Raw genomic sequence first — 19973 nt, forward strand, 5'->3', positions numbered from 1 at the left:
GGGGTCGTGCTTCCATAATTCTTTTTTTTTTTTTTTTTAAACAATCTATCCTGACTGTTTTTCCATGTCAGCAAATAAAGATGTCCATTGTCATCGTCTTCAGTGCTTTCATGGTAGGTCACCGAATGGATCCACTCTATGTGGCCAACATGCCATTATGAGTCATTAAGTAGCCCCTCTTTTATCCTCTATATGAACAACTTGATCTTGATGCATGGCTCTTTAGCAAACCTTCTTCCTAAGTGACAGCAAACCTTCTTCCTAAGTGACGGCAAAACTTTAATGCAAAAAGTGAATCCATGATTCTGGGATTTTGGATACAGTGTCCGTGGGAAAACCACCATTTCTGTGAGAGTTTTTTCAAGCACTTTAATCTCGCTTCCCAGTTGCCTTTGAAAACCAGATCCCCCACCGGCCTGGATCTCTTCTGCGGGTGGTTCTAACAGAGCCTCGCACTGCCCACAAAGGGCAAGTGACCTGTTGGCAGGCTTGTCCACACTCAGGTCTTTGCCCTGGTTCTCCTCCTGCATTACTCTGCCTTCTTCCACAATGCCCCCACCCCACGCTGTTCTTTCTAAAGCACAGCAATGATTGCCTTCCCTGAATTGTTGCTAAATAGGTTTAAAACTCTGAGTCTTCCAATTTTTGGAGGGGCACTGCTTAGAAGGAACCTCTAAGAAATGCACTGAAAGGTCGGCTCTTGCCTTCTTTACTCTGGGTTTTCCATAGAAAAGGGTAACAAAACTTACCTGCTGAGTCACTGACAAGACTTGAGGCTTTGAGCTGACTTGAATGTAAAGTATAAAGTAATGAAGGAACCAAAGCAGTGATCTACTTGCTTTCCAGAAATTAGGTTCCAGCTTTCCAGGGAGACAGAAGGAAAAGAGAGAGAGGGTGGAGGGCCGAGAGGGGCATGACCCGGAAGCAGGGTCCCTTTCTCTTGAAAGGGATGGACCAGCCCACCCACGCTCACGCACATGCTGGCCTGACATCAGCAAGTTTGTGAGCACGGGTTAAATTTCATATTAACCTGAGATCTGTTCAAGGGGCTGTGGAGGAACACTTAAATCCAGATCCTGTGACTACAGCTCTTGTCCAGCATCCCGACCTATGCAATGGGGGTCCCATCCCCACCCTGCAGAGCTGTTGAAGGGCGTCAACACTAGCAATAACCAGTATAGATGGGAGCCACAGCGTTCCTGGCTCCAGCCATGTATTTCACATGCATGACCTCGTTAGAACTCACTGCAATCCCACCTGCAGCAGGTACTTTGTCCAGGCCCTTGAATGAAAGAGAAGACTGGGCCAAGAGAGGCCATCTGACTTACTGAAAGTCACACGGCTGGAAAGAGAGGCAACTGGGATTTTGCCCCAGGCTGCCTGACTTCCAAGTCCCCTTCACTTGGCCTTCCCACTCGGGGAGATAAGGTACCTCATACTGGGCTACGTGAATACTAGGCACTAATAGGTTGAGGCCCCCTTTCTCTTCTAGTGCATTCACTGTTCAAATCCAAGGCACCAGCTTCCGACATCGGGACCATTTCCCACCCAATTCACCAGCAGCGCATGACTGCCCTATCTCAAATCCAGCCTCTTCGCATCTCCTGGCGGCCGTCTTGGTCCAAACCAATAATAACTCCCCTGGACTTGTCCCTCCTGCCTTCTCCCTTTGCTTCAGGTTCAAAGCCCTGACCTTGGCCCTCATAATACAGCCCCTGAGCCCCTCCCCAACCTCATCTCCTGCCTTTCTTCTTCTCTTTCAGAACTTTCTTGTAGCACAATTTATGATAAATGGTTCAAACAGAGGAACGTAAGTGCTTCCCGGAAAATCAAAGTGCCTAGCCTCCAGAATTGGCAACGGAGCCCTGGGCAGCCCCAGATTTGTTGTCATGTGCTCCCGGGTGAGTAGAAATAAAACGGTGGAAGAGATTTTAAATGTATCTGCAGGATTTGGGGCTGAATTACAATTTGTACTATTCCTAAGATTTGACTAAGCTCATTTCCCCCTCCAAATCTCTAGAGATGGCCACTCCATAGCCACTTTTAATGTCTTCTGACCTTTCAACCAGGAAATTATTTCTAATTCTAACTCGAGTCCATTCAGCTCTAGGTTCGGCCTCGGCAGAAGCTAAGGTCACATGAAGCCTTGCTGACTTTGTCTCTCTCTGACCCCCACCTCACTGGCCCTGACCCATCTTCAGGCTAGTTCTGGGGTACCTGCTCATCCCCAGGAGGAATCCCGTATCTGGGCAGGTGCTACACCAAAGCAAGAGGACCACATTAGGGGCAGGTAAGTCAGAGGCTTCTTGGTTTCTTCCTCCGGGCAGGAGGCTCTCGGTAGGCCGGGGTTTCCAAGGGGGTCATTGCTCAGCTGGGACAGAAGACTCGGGACCACCAACTCTCCCACCAAAGCAAGGCTTGCGGTGCCCCACATCGACTCAGGGACCCTCCAGACCCACATGGGACATCTCCTGAGAGACACAGAATGAAGGGGACAGGGGCCAGACAGAGCCCAAAGACTGTCTGGTGCAGACATGCCTTTCCCTCTCTCCCCAGGGCAAGTGGCTCTACGGCCGTTTTGCAGGAATGATCTCTGACATCTGCGTGCAGTCGCCAAGAATTTACCCTACTCATCTTTTCCCATAAAAGAGAAAAACAGAAGTATTAGAATAGATGTGTGTGCGTGCAGGTGTATGTAGGTTCAGGGAAAGGTGGGTACATGACTCCATCTGCATGGATTTCGTTTGAATACTGCCCTTCACCTTGTGCATAGAAATAATGGGCAAATTCAGATAAATTGGCGATACTTTTTCCTCAATAAATAAGAGAGTGTTCGTAATATTTAGAATACTTGTGCCGGGGGAAAATACAAGAATTTTTGTGCCTGGGGAAAATCGAGGCTCAGTAGATCTTACTGAGCCAAGGGACATTACAAAATAAAAGAAATAAGTAAAAGCAACTCCTTCTTCCTGTTCTCTTGCAGCGAGGAGTATGTCACACTCCAGCCGCGTATGTGTGGGGTTCAGAATGGGTGTTTGCCGGCACGAGTCTGGGCCCGGTGCCACCCTTGGTAACATTTATAAACTTGGGAGATTCTCGTTTCACTCACAGAGTTTCCGTTTCCTCGAATTTTGCAGAAAACTGTGGGCATTTTTATTGTCACGGGGAACCCTCTCTAGGTCCCCGTTAGCGGTACTGAGAACAAAGGACTACTGACATCCACATTTTCTTCAAGCTACCACACGGATGAAGATCTGCCGGTGCATCTGGAAAAATCAGATTAGCAGCCTGGATACACTACTTCCTCCCGGAGATTCCACTGTGCTCAAAGAATGGAGGGTGATTTAAGTTTTGCACAGACCAACAGAAACGTTTCAAGGTCACGGCAGGTGCCTTGTCAGGCAACCCCCCGTGAGGAGGTTAATGGTATAAAAATTTGAGGAGAGGACTTAAAGAGAACCTTTAGGCTTGGGGTGTGTTTCAGAGAGAGGAAGGGTGGGACGGTGGTAAAGAGGACTGGGTTTGAAGGATAGACATTATTATTTGAGTTTTCTTTTCTTTGAAGTTTGAGTTTTGAACATGGGTGTGGATGGAATTATAGACTTACTCTGAATGCATTTAAAAAATAAGAATTGTTGGGGTGCCTGGGTGGCTCATTCGGTTAAGCACCGGACTCTTACTTCTGCTCAGGTCATGATCTCGTGGTCCGTGAGATCGAGCCCCACGTCGGGCTCTGTGCTGGCAGTTTGGAGCCTGCTTGGGATTCTGTCTCTCCCTCTCTCTCTCTGCCTCTCCTCTGCTTGTGCGTGTGCTCTCTCTCAAATAAATAAACATTTTTTTAAAAGAATAAGAATTATTTAAGAAGTGGAAACAAAAGTAAGACCTCATGGTAATCATTCAATTCATAAGAAGATCCAGAAAGGTCAAATAATGTACCGTGCCCTTTTCCATTCTCCCTATCCAACTCCAAATTCATGTCAGCAAACAGCCGAGATGGAATCACAGAAGGGTCGGGGTTCACCGAAGGGTGGTTTTGTATCTGTGAACCAGCACCCCCTGCCCCCACCATATGACCTTCCCGGAGGTAAGTTGCAGGAAGCTGCCTCCATCTGGCTGACCGAGTTTCCATTTTGCCGTCTGCAGAAAGGTGCCCACTTTTCCTAGGGATGACATTATATGCTTATAAATTCCCACTAATCAACAAAGTCAGTTGGAGGTTTATATTTCCCCACTGCAGGGTAGAAGCTTCATGCCGAAGACAAAATTTAAAAGACCGTTTTGATGTCTTATTACTTCCACTCTTTTTCAAAAATAACAATTGCCCAGAAATGTGCTGGTTTCCCACTGTTCGCTTTCAGCCTCGTTCACACAGCACACTGCATTGAAAATTCAGGTTCGAGAAAGATGGCTTCACAGCATTGTCCTGTCTCATATTTTAACAAGGATAAAATATGAAGTTTGAGCTGGGAGCAATATTACAATTTTGATATCAGCTACTCTGCACATGTGGTTTTACCTCCCACATCCTTCCTTTCCTCCAGAGGAAGTTTTCTTAAAGATCTTTCAGCGGGCAGATTTATTACTTGTCACGATTTGGGGATTATCTGTTGGACAGTCTTGCTATTTCTTCTGATACCAGCAACTAAAAAGAGCTGATCGTTTGGCTTTAAGGGACACATACAGCATTGTAATCACTTCCATACGGGGAACACTGTCCACGGTCACACAAACGTAATTCTTGTCACTAATTGAAAGACTCTCTTTCCATGGAGCTAATGTAGAAATATCAGATTGTTGGCCGTCTTTTGAGGCTGTTTTTCACCAGATGCTTTGTGGATGGGAGGGGATTAGTGGGGTTCTCTAGTCCAATAAACCGTTATCTCAGAAGTATTTCTGAAGGGACATCACAGGAACGTGTGTCATGTTTTCATTTTCACACAGAGGCCATTCTGAAAAGTGAATTTTTTTTTTTTAATTTCACAGAGAGAATGAGCAGGAGAGAGAGTGAGACCCTTAAGCAGGCTCCACACCCAGCATGGGCCCAATGTGGGCTTCGATCCCATGACCTTGGGATCATGACCTGAGCTAAAATCAAGAGTCAGACGTTCATCTGACTGAGTCACCTAGGCACCCCTGAAAAGTGAATTCCTGTCTATTGCCAGAGACACTTTGACACCTTTATCATCATTTTTCAATGACTTACTTCTCCCTCCCTCCTTATCTCCTTTTCCCTTCTCATTTTCTCCATTCTTTTCTTTTATTCGGTTCCTTTCCAATTCTTTCCCTCCATTTTTTCATTTAAACCTATTTCCAATCCTTTTCATATTTTCCATTCTTTTTTCTAACCTCCATCAAAGACAAGAACTTGCATTGGGTTTGAAATAATGGACGATTGTGTGCATTTTAATAATCATCTTTATTTCTTTTTTTAATTAAAAAAATTTTTGTGTTAGAGAGAGAGAGTGCGTGTGTAAGCAGGGGAGCGGGGCAGAGGGAGAGAGAAAGAATTTAAAAAAAAATTTTTTTTTAACGTTTATTTATTCATTTATTTATTTATTATTATTTTTTCAATATATGAAGTTTATTGTCAAATTGGTTTCCATACTAATGTTTATTTATTTTTGAGAAGAGAGAGACAGAGCATGAGCGGGGGAAGAGAGAGAAAGAGGGAGACACAGAATTTGAAACAGGCTCCAGGCTCTGAGCTGTCAGCACAGAGCCCGACGCTGGGCTCGAACTCATGGACCGCGAGATCATGACCTGAGCTGAAGTTGGAAGCTTAACTGACTGAGCCACCCAGGCGCCCCAAGAGAGACAGAATCTTAAGTAGGCTCCAGTCTCAATCTGACAGAGGGCTTGATCCCACGACCCTGGGATCATGACCAGAGTCAAAATCAAGAGTCAGATGCTCAACTGACTGAGCAACCCAGGTACCCCTTATCATCTTTATTTCTCTTGGAGGGATTTGCATTGTAGTGGTTCCCCCCCACTTGTTATTTCTGGATATGAAACAATTCTGGCAAGATCCTAGTTAAAACCCTAAGGATAGCAAAAGCAAAAGTTCATTAAGCACATGATATTTACACATTTAAGAAAAACAAGACTTACCCATCAGGAAAACAAGCTTTTTAAAAACCCTATACAAACCAGAAATGGGCCAATTACTTTGTATTCTCATGTTTCATTCATGCAAAGTTCTCGAAGTTCACAACATTTTATAGCATTATGATCGGAAAAACCTTCAGTAAATTCAACCGTGCAAAATTCTTTACAATCTAGTATGTTAGCTGTATTATATTTCCCCTAAAATAGTGCACGTTTTGGGGGTTTTGCTGTGTTAGTTTGCTGCTTTGCGATCTCATCCCTAAAGTAACAAATACTGAGATCGTGATCCAGAAAAACCAAATGGTTACAGATAAACTTACCGTCACTTACCGCCCAAGGAAAAAGCATCTGAGATATCTTAATCTCAGGTTTCAATGCAGCAAATATTTATTGAGAATCTACTGTGGGTCCAGTGTGCGTGAGGCCCAAGAATACATGGGTGAACTGCATTCCCTCTTAACTGCCAGTAAGTACTCCAGAACGCGACCAGATTTGGAGAGTCTTTAAAGAGGTGATTAAATGAGGGGCGCCTGGGTGGCTCAGTCGGTTGAGCGTCCGACTTCAGCTCAGGTCATGATCTCGCGGTCTGTGAGTTCGAGCCCCGTGTCGGGCTCTGGGCTGATGGCTTGGAGCCTGCTTCCGATTCTGTGTCTCCCTCTCTCTCTGCCCCTCCCCTGTTCATGCTCTGTCTCTCTCTGTCTCAAAAATAAATTAAAAAACGTTAAAAAATAAAAAAAAAGAGGTGATTAAATGAAAACAATGGCCCTAATGCACCCCGATGTCCTTCTAAGAAGAGGAGATTAGGACACAGACACACACAGAGGGACGACCATGTGAACACATAGGGAGAAGATGGCCATTGACAAGCCAAGGAGAGAAGCCTCCAGAGATATTAACCGTGCCGACTTACTCTCAGACTTCTGGCCTCCAGAACTGTGAGAGAATAAATCTCCGTTGCTTAAGCCACCCGGTCTGTGGCATTCTGTTACGGTGGCACGGGAATCCCATGAAAGTGGGATCTAGAACCAGAGGTTAAGAGATGATACGGGGTGATGATGAGTAGTTTGCTCCGGGGTTGAAGTTTTCCATGGTTTTCCTGATCATGAGCGCTTTGAGACATTGGAGGTAGATGTCAAGTGCAATTACAGATTTCTATTTCTAGAAATTTGGAAGTAAACGTATAATCAGTAACCTAGGCTGGCAACAGTTGCACACGCAGGGTCTTGTGTGATTTCTGGCTTCTCCATGAGGTCAGTGGTAGTTTAGATTTGGCAGACTTTGCTACCTTTTCTAATCTGGACGATCCCTTTTTTGCTCTGAATGGCCCATCAAGCAATCAAATCCCACCCTTTGGTCTACACAGCCTGTTGAGGATGGCATGAATGAGTCAGGGCTCACCAGAATCCTGTGTCTCTGCCTGGGGAGATCCAGTGGGTTTTCTGGCCAGCATGCGTCCTGGAGTCTGGGTCAAAGAGAAGAGCATCTCTTGCCTCAAACTGCCATGTCAGGAACAGCAGAAAACTACCAAATCATGTCCATCAGGCAGTGTCCAGGGTCACAGCCAGAGACCTTCAGAGCAAGGTGTGTATGGGAACCGGATATGTATTTAATCAAGGCACTCGGACTCAGTAGGAGGAGACAACACAGCAGTAGACCTGAGTGAAGGAATGGAAGGTGGTGTGGAAAAATCTCTGAGGCTAGATGATGAGTCTTTTCCATGTTCTGGTTGCACGCTGTGGGCACGTTGTTTCCAAGAGTCAGCCACTTAACTGACGGAGCCACCCAGGCACCCCTGAAATTTGCTTTTTACACTCCGTCTTCTGGGGTTATCCATGCTTACATCTTTAGCCCTTGTTTATTCGTTTTTATGGTTAAATAGGATTCTGTTGTTTGCCTATAAGATGTGATATCTACAGAAGATGGCCACTTAGTTTGTTGTTTGCCTATAAGAAGTGATATCTACAGAAGATGGCCACTTAGTTTGTTTCTAGCATTTTTCTATTAGAAGCAATGCAGCAATAAGCAGTTTTGTGCGTGTCTCCTTGCACAGATGTGCAGACATTTACCGTACCCATATATGTAAGAAGTGGGACAGCTGGCTTATTTACTATTACGAGCATGTTTGTGTGTATGTATTATATATCATAACACGTAATATTATATATGTAATATATATTTTCTTTGTTTTCTTCCCTCCCCTATTCTTTTATCGTGTAACATAAGATATATTAACTTTATATATCACAGTATTTAAGTTACGGGAAAAGTATTACGGAAAAGAGCAAACACCACGCAAGGACTTTGTTTCCCCTTCAGGGAACAGGGTTAGCGTATTCCAGTTGTGTCTAGAGTGGTATCACGTGGGGTGGAATTATGACTTTGTCACTGTATTTATTTGGAGATTAAGTATGGTACCAAATAGACGAGGGGTTGACTTGTGATGGTTAGTTTTGTGAGTGTCAACTTGATTGTGCCACAGGGTGCTCAGATGTTTGGTGATACGTTATTCTGGGTATGTCTGTGAGGATGTTTCTGGATGAGATTACCATTTAAATTACTAGACAGAGTGAAGCAGTTTGTCCTCTTCAGTGTGGGTGGATCTCACCCAATCAATCCACTGAAGGCCTTGCGAGAACAAAAGGCTGGCTAAGGAAGAAATCTCTCTGTATCCTCAAGCTGAGATATGGATCGTCTACCTTCTGATGGACACTTACACCATCAGTTTTCCTGATTTGAAGGCCTTCAGACTTGAACTGGCACGTTACCATTGCTCTCCTGGGTCCCCACCTTGTCAACTGCGGATCTGGGCCTCTCAGCCTCCATAATCACATGAGCCAATTCTTTATGATAAGTCTCTGTCTCTCTCCCTCTCTCTCCCTCTCCCTCTCTCTCTTTCTCTCCCTCTCCCTCTCCCTCTCCCTCTCTCCATATATATATATATGTATCCTATTGGTTCTGTTTCTCTGGAGAACCCAGAATAACACACTAGATACATGCACTAGAGTAATGCCAAATTACTCTCCAAAGGAGCATCGTACCAATTTATTGGTCTATGTGCATGAGAATTCTTATTTTTCTCCATCTTCATTGGCATTCAGGCTCCCTCCTCTGGGAAGTATTTGTTTTATACTTTTTTAAAAAAAATAGTTTGTTCATTTCTTATTATGCATAGAAATTTATGCATGAATCTTAAACTAATTTTATATGTCTTAAATATTTACGTACTTTATATAGCTTGAATTTTATGTGTGTGTGTGTGTGTGTATATATCTTAAGTTATATATGTGTGTATATATATACCTACATGTATATGTCTTAACTACTAATTCTTTGCGATATCTTCTAACACTTTTATTTATTTATTTATTTATTTATTTATTTATTTATTTTTGAGAGAGAGAGAGAGCTGCGAGATGGGCAGAGGGAGAGGGAGAGAGACAGTCCCAAGCAGGTTCCACACCCAGCATGGGGCCCAGTGCAGGGGCTCCATCTGACGACCCTGAGATCATGGCTTGAGCTGAAATCAAGAGTTGGACGCCTAACCGACTGAGCCACCGAGGTGCTCCTTGGCTTACATTTTTATTTTAATGATGAGAGTGTTTAATATTCATAAATTTAAACTCTTTAAGGTGATCAAATATTTATCTCATTTTTTTTAATTTGTTTTAAGACACACTTCCTTACTCAGAAGTGACAAAAATGTTCCTTTATGTTTTCTTCAACATGTTAAAGTTATATATTTTATGTTTAGTCTTTAAGATCTGAGATAAGAACTCTAAATTCATTTTAGTCCACATCGTATTGGTCACAGCACCTTTTTTGAAAAACTCATTCTTTGCCTAAAAGTTGCAGTGTTACCTTTCTCTTACGTCAGTTTCAGTGTATGTATAGATCAATTTCTGGGCTCCCCACTGTGTGACTTAGGACTATTTGTATCTAATCATGTTACTGGACTGTCATATTAACTCCCATAAATTGTCTCCTGTTTCTTTAGGTTACATATGCAGACATTGCACCTGAAAATAAGGACAGTATTTTTCTCTTTATTTCTAATTCTTACCTCCTATTTCACTTCGTTTTCTTTTTAATTTTTTTTAATATTTTATTTATTTTTGAGAGCAAGAGAGACAGAGCATGAGTAGGGGAGGGACAGAGAGAGAGGGGGAGACACAGAATCTGAAACAGGCTCCAGGCTCTGAGCTGTCAGCACAGAGCCCGACGCTGGGCTTGAACTCACAGACCGCAAGATCACGACCTGAGCCAAAGCCGGACACTTAACCGACTGAGCCACCCAGGCGCCCCTCACTTCCTTTTCTAATTGTAGCAATCAGATCTCCAAAGATAAGTTAGAAGTGGTGAGAAAGGGGTGAAGTCCAAATGTTCCCCATGAAGTTTTTCTGGGCTTTTGATAGGCATCACTTACCAGGCTAAGTCAGCTCTCTTCTCCTTTTAGTTTGCAGACTCTTCAAGGTACTCCCCATAGAGTCACTGTCAATGGCACCCTGAGGGATGGGAGGGGAGGCATAAAATTCCCAGGCACTTCCAGGTCTCTGAAGGGCAAGGCTGCCCGGTGCCAACAGGACCCTCCGAAGGGATGGGTGTTACTGGTGACAGCAACACAGGCAGGAGCAGGGGGTTGGAGGCACACAGCTGTGAAAAGGATCCGAGGGCATCTGGGCAGAGAGAACACCCAGAGTGTGCCAACCCTGCACGATGTGTAATCTACCCCCTAGTTGTGATGGCTTTTCCTCAAGCTCTCTGAGTTTCCTAATGGATAAGTAGGGCATAAGGAACCTACTATAAGGATTAGTCTACTTTATCTGTGAACCAGTGAGACAAGAGACCTGAATGACCCAACTTGAGCATCCACTGTGGGGTAGAGAGCGTTTTTTTCAAGAGCACTCATTGCAAATCCCACATGAGGTGGGCAGGGGGTGGATTTGACCCTGAGGACACCTATGTCAGTGGGCTCCAGACCACCAGAGGGCAAAGGATGGGGGCTGTGCATAGGAAAGGGGGGAATTACTTGGTATTTTTCTACTAATAAGGAACTGAATAACAAAGGTGTTTAAAGCAGCTTTGGTTCGCAGTTGACAAAACCTGGAGGTTCTGAAAGGGACAGAGATGCCCCTCAGTAGGTGCATGGATAAATAAACTGCGGTACAGACACACGATGGAATATTATTCAGGGTTGAAACGAAATGAGCTATCAAGCCGTGAAAAGACAAGGAGGAAACTTAAATGCCTATGACTAAGTAAAAGAAACCAGTCTGAAAACGCTCCACACTGCAGGATTCCAACTCCATGACACTGGGAAAAAGACTATGGAGACAGTAAGAAGATCAGTGGTTGCCACGGGTTTGGGGGGAGGGAGGGATGAACAGACAGGACACAGAGGATGTTTAGGGCAGTGGAACCGTTTTGTAGGAGGGACCACAGTGGTGGATACACGCCCTTATTTATTTGTCAAAACCCTTAGAAGACACCACTGAGAGTGAAACCTAATGTAAAATCTGGACTTTGGATGAGAAAGATGTGTCAGTGTAGGTTCATCCATTGAACGTGTAGGTTCATCCAGTGTAAGTTCATCCATTGTAAGAAATGTACCCTCTGGTGGGGGTGTTAATAGTGGGGGAGGCTGTGCAAGTGTGGGGGCAGGGGGTATAGGGTAACTGTATACTTTCTGCTGAATTTTACTATGAACCTAAAACTGCCCTAAAAACCCTTCTTTTATACACACATACACATATATAGACACACACACACACACACATACATACACACACACACACACACACAATAAACACGTAACATACACACAATACACACGTATACACACACATAAACACAATAATACATACATAACACACACATACACACGCACACACACATACATACATACACACAATACATACATACACATACACACATACCTACACACACATACACACATAAATGAAACTGAATGGAGGAGAAAAGGAGACATAGAAAGAGCAGCTTGCAAGATGGATGGGGTTGGAGACAGGGTGAGCGGGGGTGAATCTGTGCAGTGATGGGTGGCCCAGGGCACAGAGAACTTTTCCCTCTGAAGTGTTGGTGCTGAGGCCAACTTCCCTCTTCCCCAAACCTCAGCTACTCTAGTCAACATCTGGCTTCCCTGGGTGTGTCAGAGAGAAGGCTGGCTGGTAGAAACTGAGCAGGAGCTTTGGGTCCGGATCTGAGTTGAAAAGGTGCCTCGCGGAGGCCGTGTGCTAGGCAACAGAGTCTAACGTAGCCACGAGAGCAAAGCCTCTGGAGAACGTGAGGAATGTCTGATGAGGGCTGGAGGGTTTCAAGCCACTGTTACCAGCATCTCAAGGGGCATTGAGGTCCCCCATTGATTTCTATTTTTTAGACCTAAGAACACATTGAAAACCAGGTTTGCAAAAACCCCCATCAGCGTGAGGAACTTTGCGATGTGGCAGTGATCTTGTACCCCAAAAGGATGACTACTACAAGGGAAGCAATCCACCCTCACTGATTCCTCCAAACTTCAAGGAAACAAGGTCAAGAGGGGCCCCAGTAAATTCAGCCCTTAGCAGAAACTTCTACAGCTTTCCTTGAGGTGGCCGGTTAGGCGGCCTGGCAGCGTTCTCTGGGTATTGTCCTTTCCAGAATCTGCGCCACCACGCCTGGAAAAGAACAAAAAAGCCATTGACAGAATATCTCACTTCTGTAACCCAGTCTCTTTTCTTCAGAGGTTGCAATTATATATTTCATATTTGGCCTTGGCTATGTCTAGAATTGCATGGTGTGAGTTAGGAATTCTAAATTTATTTTGGTCCATATGGATAATCAATTGTCACAGAACCTTTACTGAAAAGTTCATTCTTCACCTATTAATTATAATGCTATCTTCATCCTACATCATGTTTCAACGTATATTTAGATCAGTTACTAGGTCCCCTACTGTGTGACATTAGACGATACACTGAACCACGCCTCCTTCTATGTCCCCTCAATAAAGCTCGTTAGGGGATGCCTGGCAGGTGAGAGAAGATGACTAAGAGGTGGGCAGAAAAGATTTTGGAAAGAGCATGGATCCTTGTCCCCACATGCCCTACCTTGTGACCTTGAACAAGTTTGGCAGCTTCCCCCAGTTCCACGCAAACTAAAGAATGGACTGGCCCAGGAGGAGGTATTTCCATAATCAAGAGGCATCAGTTATCAGTTGTTCTAGTTAACACAGTACTGTTTGGGCAGGGGACAGTTCTAAAGAGGACATAGTCTTCCTGCCCGGGACCTTGTAGTGAAGGCTTCGCTCCAGGAGAGGGTCCACGCCTTGGTCGGACTGCTGCTACAAATGCCAAGTGCATCATACAGATGGTGGGCACGTACGTGTTTACGTCCTATGACTTGTGATTTGTCTCATTTCACCAGTTCCTTCACTTGATATTTTGCCATGACACATCCACAATTATTCCAAACGGAGCTGTGACTCAAGCAGGACCCGGAGGAAAGGCAGCTGTCAGAGTATGGAGCTGCGGAGGCGGGGGATGGGTGGTAGCAGGCTTTTGATCTGTCTTGGAAAGCAGAGGCCAATTGAATTCTTTCAGTGAGCTGGAAAATTCAAAGAGCTCTTTTCTAAATTACCAGGATGTAACAAGAGCATTTTCCATAGTAAGTCTAGGAAGTTGGGAGAAGGCGCTTCCTTCTTAGCTATTATGTTCATCTGTGTGTGTAGGATAGGCTTCGTAAGATGGACCTAAGACAGGATGAAAAATGCCTACCCTTCTATGTCCCTTCTGGAACCTAGAAACCAGTGAGGAAGGGCAGATCAAACACACGAAACATTATTAAACGACGTGGCGTGGTATCTAAGTTCTAATTTACCAGATTAGTCACCACGAGCGCTGCAAGGGCACTCTGTTGTTACCAGCTCCCAACACCGTCTTTGTCCCCGCCCGTGTCGGCCGTGTGCCACGCATGGTGCGTGTGTTTTTGAAACAATCAGAAACAGCACATGACGTACTTCTGGAATCAAGAAGGTAATCGTGTCCTGCTACCCGCAGATGTATACGTATGAAATAGGTAACTAGGCAGTGGTTGAAGACAGAGCATTCAGTTTGGAGAGAGGAAGCAAAGACAGCAGGCCCAGAAGGCCCGTGCTTTTATTGCAACTGAAAGAGCCTACATGTTTTGTGAAAGGCATTTTGAGACAAGCGGTGGCAAGCAAGACGAGTGTGCGTAAGACAAGCACGACTGTTGTAGTTTCACTTCATTTCAGTTAACTTCTTAAATAATCATAAAAGGCGAGCCAACATTTACTGAGCGCTCTTTCTGTGAGTTCTTCCCCTCTGTGGGGACTCCCTGGCTAGTTTGACAAATGTAGGTAGGTGGGGTAACTTTTCCCCAAGGTTAAATATCAAGGCAGAAGAGGGTTGGCATAAATTTCTGTCTTTTGGGTACAAGACACCAGAAATGTTTATTTATTTATTGAGAGAGAGAGAGAGAGAGAGAAAGCATGTGCATGAGTAAGGGGAGGGGCAGAGAGAGAGGAAGAGAGAGAATCTCAAGCAGGCACTGTGCTGTCAGCCCAGAGCCCGACTCGGGGCTCAATCTCATGAACTATGACATCATGACTTGAGCCGAAATCAAGAGTCGGACGCTTAACCGGTTGAGCCATCCAGGCACCTCAGAGGCTATATTTTAAAGGAATGAAGATTTACCAATCTTCACCATAATCTTTTATATGAATAAAAGCCCATGAGAAGGAGAACACTCTTCTGGAGAATGGTTTCAGATCAGCTGTCTTGATGGAGGAGGGATTGGGACACCCAGGTCCCCTGAGTCACTGCTTGACAAGGACAGAAGTGCTTGAGAAACTCAGTTGTGGGTCTGTGTCTTCAAGCGTTCTTCTGTTTTCTAGACCTGAACCCATAAGGAAGTTGTCACTGGAAATATTTCAGTGTCATTCCCATATCTCCAACAGCAGGTGTTAAGAGATGTCTGGGAGTAGTTCCTAAGGTTAGGTCCATCCTGTTCCCTTTTGATGTTTTGGTGGAATCCAAATTCCAATGAAGCGGCCTCTGTCTGAAGTTAAGATGGTTCACTGATTCCAGAAGAAAATTTTTTTCCATGTAGTCCTCTAGAATACGGCTCTTCATTTAGCCAGGCGAGTATCAGCAGTCTTTCTTTCTTGGAGGAAGCATACAGGAGTCAAAATGAATTGGGGTCCCCTACTTTGTAAGTTGAAAATTTATCTGACTTCCACCTGTCCCCCTGACCCCCACCAAACCTTGTTCAACAACAAAGAAGAAAACCAAACCTCGGAGAGATGGACAGACTTGCCCAGAGTTACATGGATAATGGCACGTTCCCGGATAAAGCCTGGGCGACATGACCTCTAGGTGTCCTGGGCATCAAAAAGTGTGCGTGCCACCTACCAGCACTCAAGTCCCCAGAATGCAAATAAAATGCAATGCAAAACCAGAAAACAAGCATGAAGAAGTGAGACAAAATTCTTATTTTTTTCCCTGTGATAACTGATTCTTTTTTGTTGTTGTTGTTGTTGTTATTGTTTTGAGATTTCAACTATCAAACTTGTAACATTCTTTGATTTTGCTTTGCTAATGCATTTAGCTAACACAGGAACTGCTGGGCACCAACTAAAATCCAAGTCTTTTGTCTCCTAGTCTATGACTTTTCCTACTGCGACCCACTGTCTTCTCGCCCTCCACAGCTGGCACACCCTTCACTATTCCTGGTCACGGTGCTGGTGCTGACGGCAAGGGTTATCCCACTGTACTTCCGGCAAAGGTGGCTGGGCTGCCTTTCCCTCCAAAACTGCAGTACAGAAAAGCAGGCTTCCTCCAGGCAGTCCTCCCAGATTTCAGGGGACTGTCCCTTTAAAAAAAATGTTTAAGTTTATTTATTTATTTTGAGAGAGAGCACACAGGAGCAGAAGAGAGAGAGAGAGAGAGAGAGAGAGAGAGAGAGAGAATTCCAGTCAGGCTACACACTGTGACAGTGCAGAGCCTGATGTGGGGTTTGAACTCACAAACCACAAGATCATGACATGAGCTGAAATCGAGAGCCAGTCACTTAACTGACCGAGCTACTCAGGCACCCCTAAATGTTTTGAAAATTCAACACCACTTTTCTCTCCTGCTAAAGCCAACTAGACATGGGGAGAGTTTGACCAGGGGCAGGTGCTAGGACCCTCCGGGTCTGCAAGACAGGCTGGGCCACAGTCTGTGGGGGCAGAGAAAAGATGATCCACCCAAACGCTCAATGTTGTTAAGCAACTGCAGAAAGCAAGCAAAAGGAAGCTTGAAGTCCAGGCTTCTGAGAGGACGTCACCCTTTGAAGATCCTTTCAAGTACAAAGTACAGGGGCTCAAATGATTCTGACACAGGCGAGGAAATAACTATCTACAAACACCCACATCAGGCAGAGCCGTGCACATGAGGCGTCCAGCAGAGTGAGTATTTCAAGGCTTAAGGTCTTCTATCCCCCACCTCCAACCTCAAAGCACTGAACCATGAAAATCCAAATAAATAAAGCCACTGTAGCTTGTGTGCGACTTCCAGAATACTCCTGTCACTAGGTCACGCAAGAAAACCCTATGCCAGCCCCGCAAATGTGGTCTAACGAAGTCATCGCTGACAGTTTGTCACTAGAGAACCCAGTGAAGGTTTTGACTCTTTCTCCGCCCTTTACCTGGAGGGCTGGTGGGGCATGGGACCCCAAGTGCTGGGATCTGCAGTGCTTTCCAAGCAATTAGTGATAGCCGTTGAGTCTGACAGTTACACACAAGGCTCAAAGTTGGGCAGGTCACTAACCTGGATGACCTTGGGCAAGATGCATAACTTTTCTTAAACTCGGTTTCCTCATGTGGAATATGGGGACAATAAGAGTGCCCGCCTCGCAGGGTGGAGGTCAGAAGGGAATCTAAGGCAGGGGGGCACACACATGAGACCTCGAATGCTTCCTGCTTAAATGTTGGCTGCTATTCTCTGCTTTCTTCCCTCCAACTCAAAGGATATTGATTCAATCAATGTCAACACGATGACTTAACAACCTATCGATCCCGTCAAGTCAGTAAAAACAATCAGTCAGGCTGGTTGCTTGACATCTCGTGGATGAAAATTGACCTTGTCCCGCTCACATTTCGAGTTATGATGTCATCTAGCCACGGTTTTCACATCTATGGTTTTGGCTGACATCAGATGGAATAATTCATCTGATGGCACTTTGTGGGTGGTCCGGGAGGTTGGACAGGGGAGCGTGCAGGTGCAGTGCCTAGAGAGGACCCACGGAAGAAGCGGTCCAGCTGAGCCGGTGTGTTTGGTAAGACCCCCCCATCCCCACCCGATTCTACATGCATCTTCCCAGACTGCAGGGTCAAGGCCTCAGAGGCCAGGCTGCTAACGAAGTCAGAGTGTATTTTCCTTGTAAATAGAGCGTCGAATGCTTGGTTTCTGCTGCAGACGGCCAGACTGCACTACTTTTAGACAAATCTCTGTGCAGCACGTGAAAATGTGGGGAGAACGGAAGGAAATCTGTGATTTTAATAAAGCCTTGGTACACCAAAACCCCCTCTCAGGGAGGTTTAGGAGAGCTATGCCCTAGGCCGGTCACCAGAGGGCAAGACGCAAAGGAGGGCAAGATACAAAAGGTCTGAATCCTTACATACTTAGGAAGAACTTTGGGATGAGAATGGATTATATGATGAGAAATAATTTTCCGGGTTCAGAATTTCATGAGTGTTCATGCAAAATGTTAACCCAGTGGGCTGGGCTTGAGCATCATACATATGCTGACTTAGAATCTGGCTTGGTCATTTGCAGCTCCGTGGCTTTGAGCAAGGGAATTAGTCGCTGAACCTTAGTTTCCACATCTATTAAGTGAGATCGTGGTACCTGCCTCAAGGAATTATTGTCAAGTTTCCAAATGAGTTGAGGCTACCTCAGACCTCTCTCCAATATAGTTATAGCCCAAACAATAAATACAGGTAGAAATGTTTAAAACGACCATAACATACCTTAGTATGATTTGGGGTACCTGTTGAATATATTAGGGACACCGGAGGATGGAAAATAGTGCAGTCATTAAGGGTCAGAATGGGGTTTATCTGTATAGAGGGACACGAAAAGGATGCTCATAATATAGAAGCTGAAAGAAAAGCAGGTTACAAAAGAATGTGACCTCTTTGCTCTGACCATTAGGCTCAAGACCTTTACGTACAATGAACCGCATATTACAGTAGTGTTCCGTCGTTGTCCCCCCCCACGTTGTTATCCCCGCATTTTACAGATGAGAAAACTCAGAACAGTCAAGATTAAGTGATAACCCCCAACGCACGCGAGTAGCAAGTGACAAAGTGGAGCTCTGTACCACGGTCCCTCTGATTCTCAGCCCTTGCCTTCTGTGCCTTTCCACGAGCCCTGAGGTGAAGATGGGGAACAGAAGATGGTAAGTGAGATTGCAGATGAAAGTCTATAGAAACAAGAAGACAGGACCGCCTGAAAGTAGGAGTTCTAGGAAAATGTAAGGCTTTTCTCTCTTACGTTTCTGTTGCAGCCATTGTCCACGGAGAAGCCGATGGATGGCTGTGCAGATGGAGTGATGGAGCTCTCTCAAGTCAAGAGGATATTTTTCTTCCCGTCTTCCCTTTGAGCAGATTATACAAACAGGTGACCAAACCAAGGGCCTAACCAAATTCAGCCCTCGGTTCTTTCCTACTTCTCTTTGTCTACCCTCTGTCAGGCCCTTGCAATTTTTGTCAGTCTGTCTCTGTGACTTGAATCAGCTCCTTTCCAGACTCCACTTGCAAATCCCAGGGCACCTGTCACATGGTCATGGAGTGCTAAAGAGTGCATGTAAATAACACACCGGAATCTGCAGCAGTTTTCGATCCCCCCAAAGCCTCTAGAAAGAAAAAAATTCCTTTTGACCATGTACATCTGGACCCCACGTGGGCCGAAGGAATGATGCCCATAGTTCAGACCTATCCGGTGTGAAATGCAACTAAAGAAATAATGTAGCCCCGGGACTGAACTGGACTCAGTCCTTAGCTTGCCCCAGCTTAGCTTGAGTAAGGGGACCGGGCCCACAGCAGTGATTGTTCCCCTTGGGGGTGGGGGTCAGTGCCACACCCTCCCCCTCCTAAGGGGAGAACGCCAATACTCTTCAGCATTGCCATCCAAGTGCCCCTCTCACAACGGCACCTCTGGCGGTGGCCCAGCGTGGTCACCCGTTTGCAGCGACGCTGACTGCAGTCTGCTACAATCACCAGAGGAATCTGGTGCTGGCGAGAGATCCTAGAGGGGTGGAACAGGAGGAGCAGAGTGGAAAGCGGGGCATCTGGGAACCCTGCTCTGTTACCTCACGGCCATCCGAGCAGTTTTCAACCCCAGGTCCTAGCTGAGAATCACCCTGGCCTGCTGCAGAAAGCTGTGGATAAAGAGCCTGGGACCAGCAGGGGGGTGAGAAAGGAAAGACACTTTAACAACGCCACGCAGGCTGTGTCTGTGTCTACGCAACGAGGAATATGCGGGGTCACCTAATGATTTGGGCAGTGGGGCTTCAGAAGGGGCTGCCATTCTGCCCCACGCCTTTCACTGACTCAGTACAAGAAAGTTCACCCAAGAGAAATGTTGCAGATTAGGTCAGTTGTCAATAAAGAGATGGGGGCGCCTTGGTGGCTCAGTCAGTGGAGCGTCCAGCTTCAGTTCGGGTCACGATCTCACAGTCCGTGGGTTGGAGCCCTGTGGTGGGCTCTGTGCTGACAGCTCGGAGCCTGGAGCCTGCTTCGGATTTTGTGTCTCCCTGTCTTGTACCTCCCCCGCTTGTTCTATCTCTGTCTCAAAAATAAATAAAAAAAA

At 45.5% G+C, this 19973-nt stretch overlaps 1 long non-coding RNA gene across 1 annotated transcript; it reads left to right on the forward strand.

The window, feature by feature from the left end:
• The first annotated feature begins 9428 nt into the window (after window positions 1–9428).
• On the forward strand, window positions 9429–19287 carry LOC131492533 (uncharacterized). Its single transcript, XR_009252100.1, has 3 exons — window positions 9429–9664; window positions 18403–18561; window positions 18670–19287. It is a non-coding gene; the product is annotated as an uncharacterized LOC131492533 (long non-coding RNA).
• Window positions 19288–19973: the final 686 nt, after the last annotated feature.

The sequence above is a fragment of the Neofelis nebulosa genome, chromosome 13, assembly GCF_028018385.1.
Source record: "Neofelis nebulosa isolate mNeoNeb1 chromosome 13, mNeoNeb1.pri, whole genome shotgun sequence".
Lineage (NCBI taxonomy): Eukaryota > Metazoa > Chordata > Mammalia > Carnivora > Felidae > Neofelis > Neofelis nebulosa.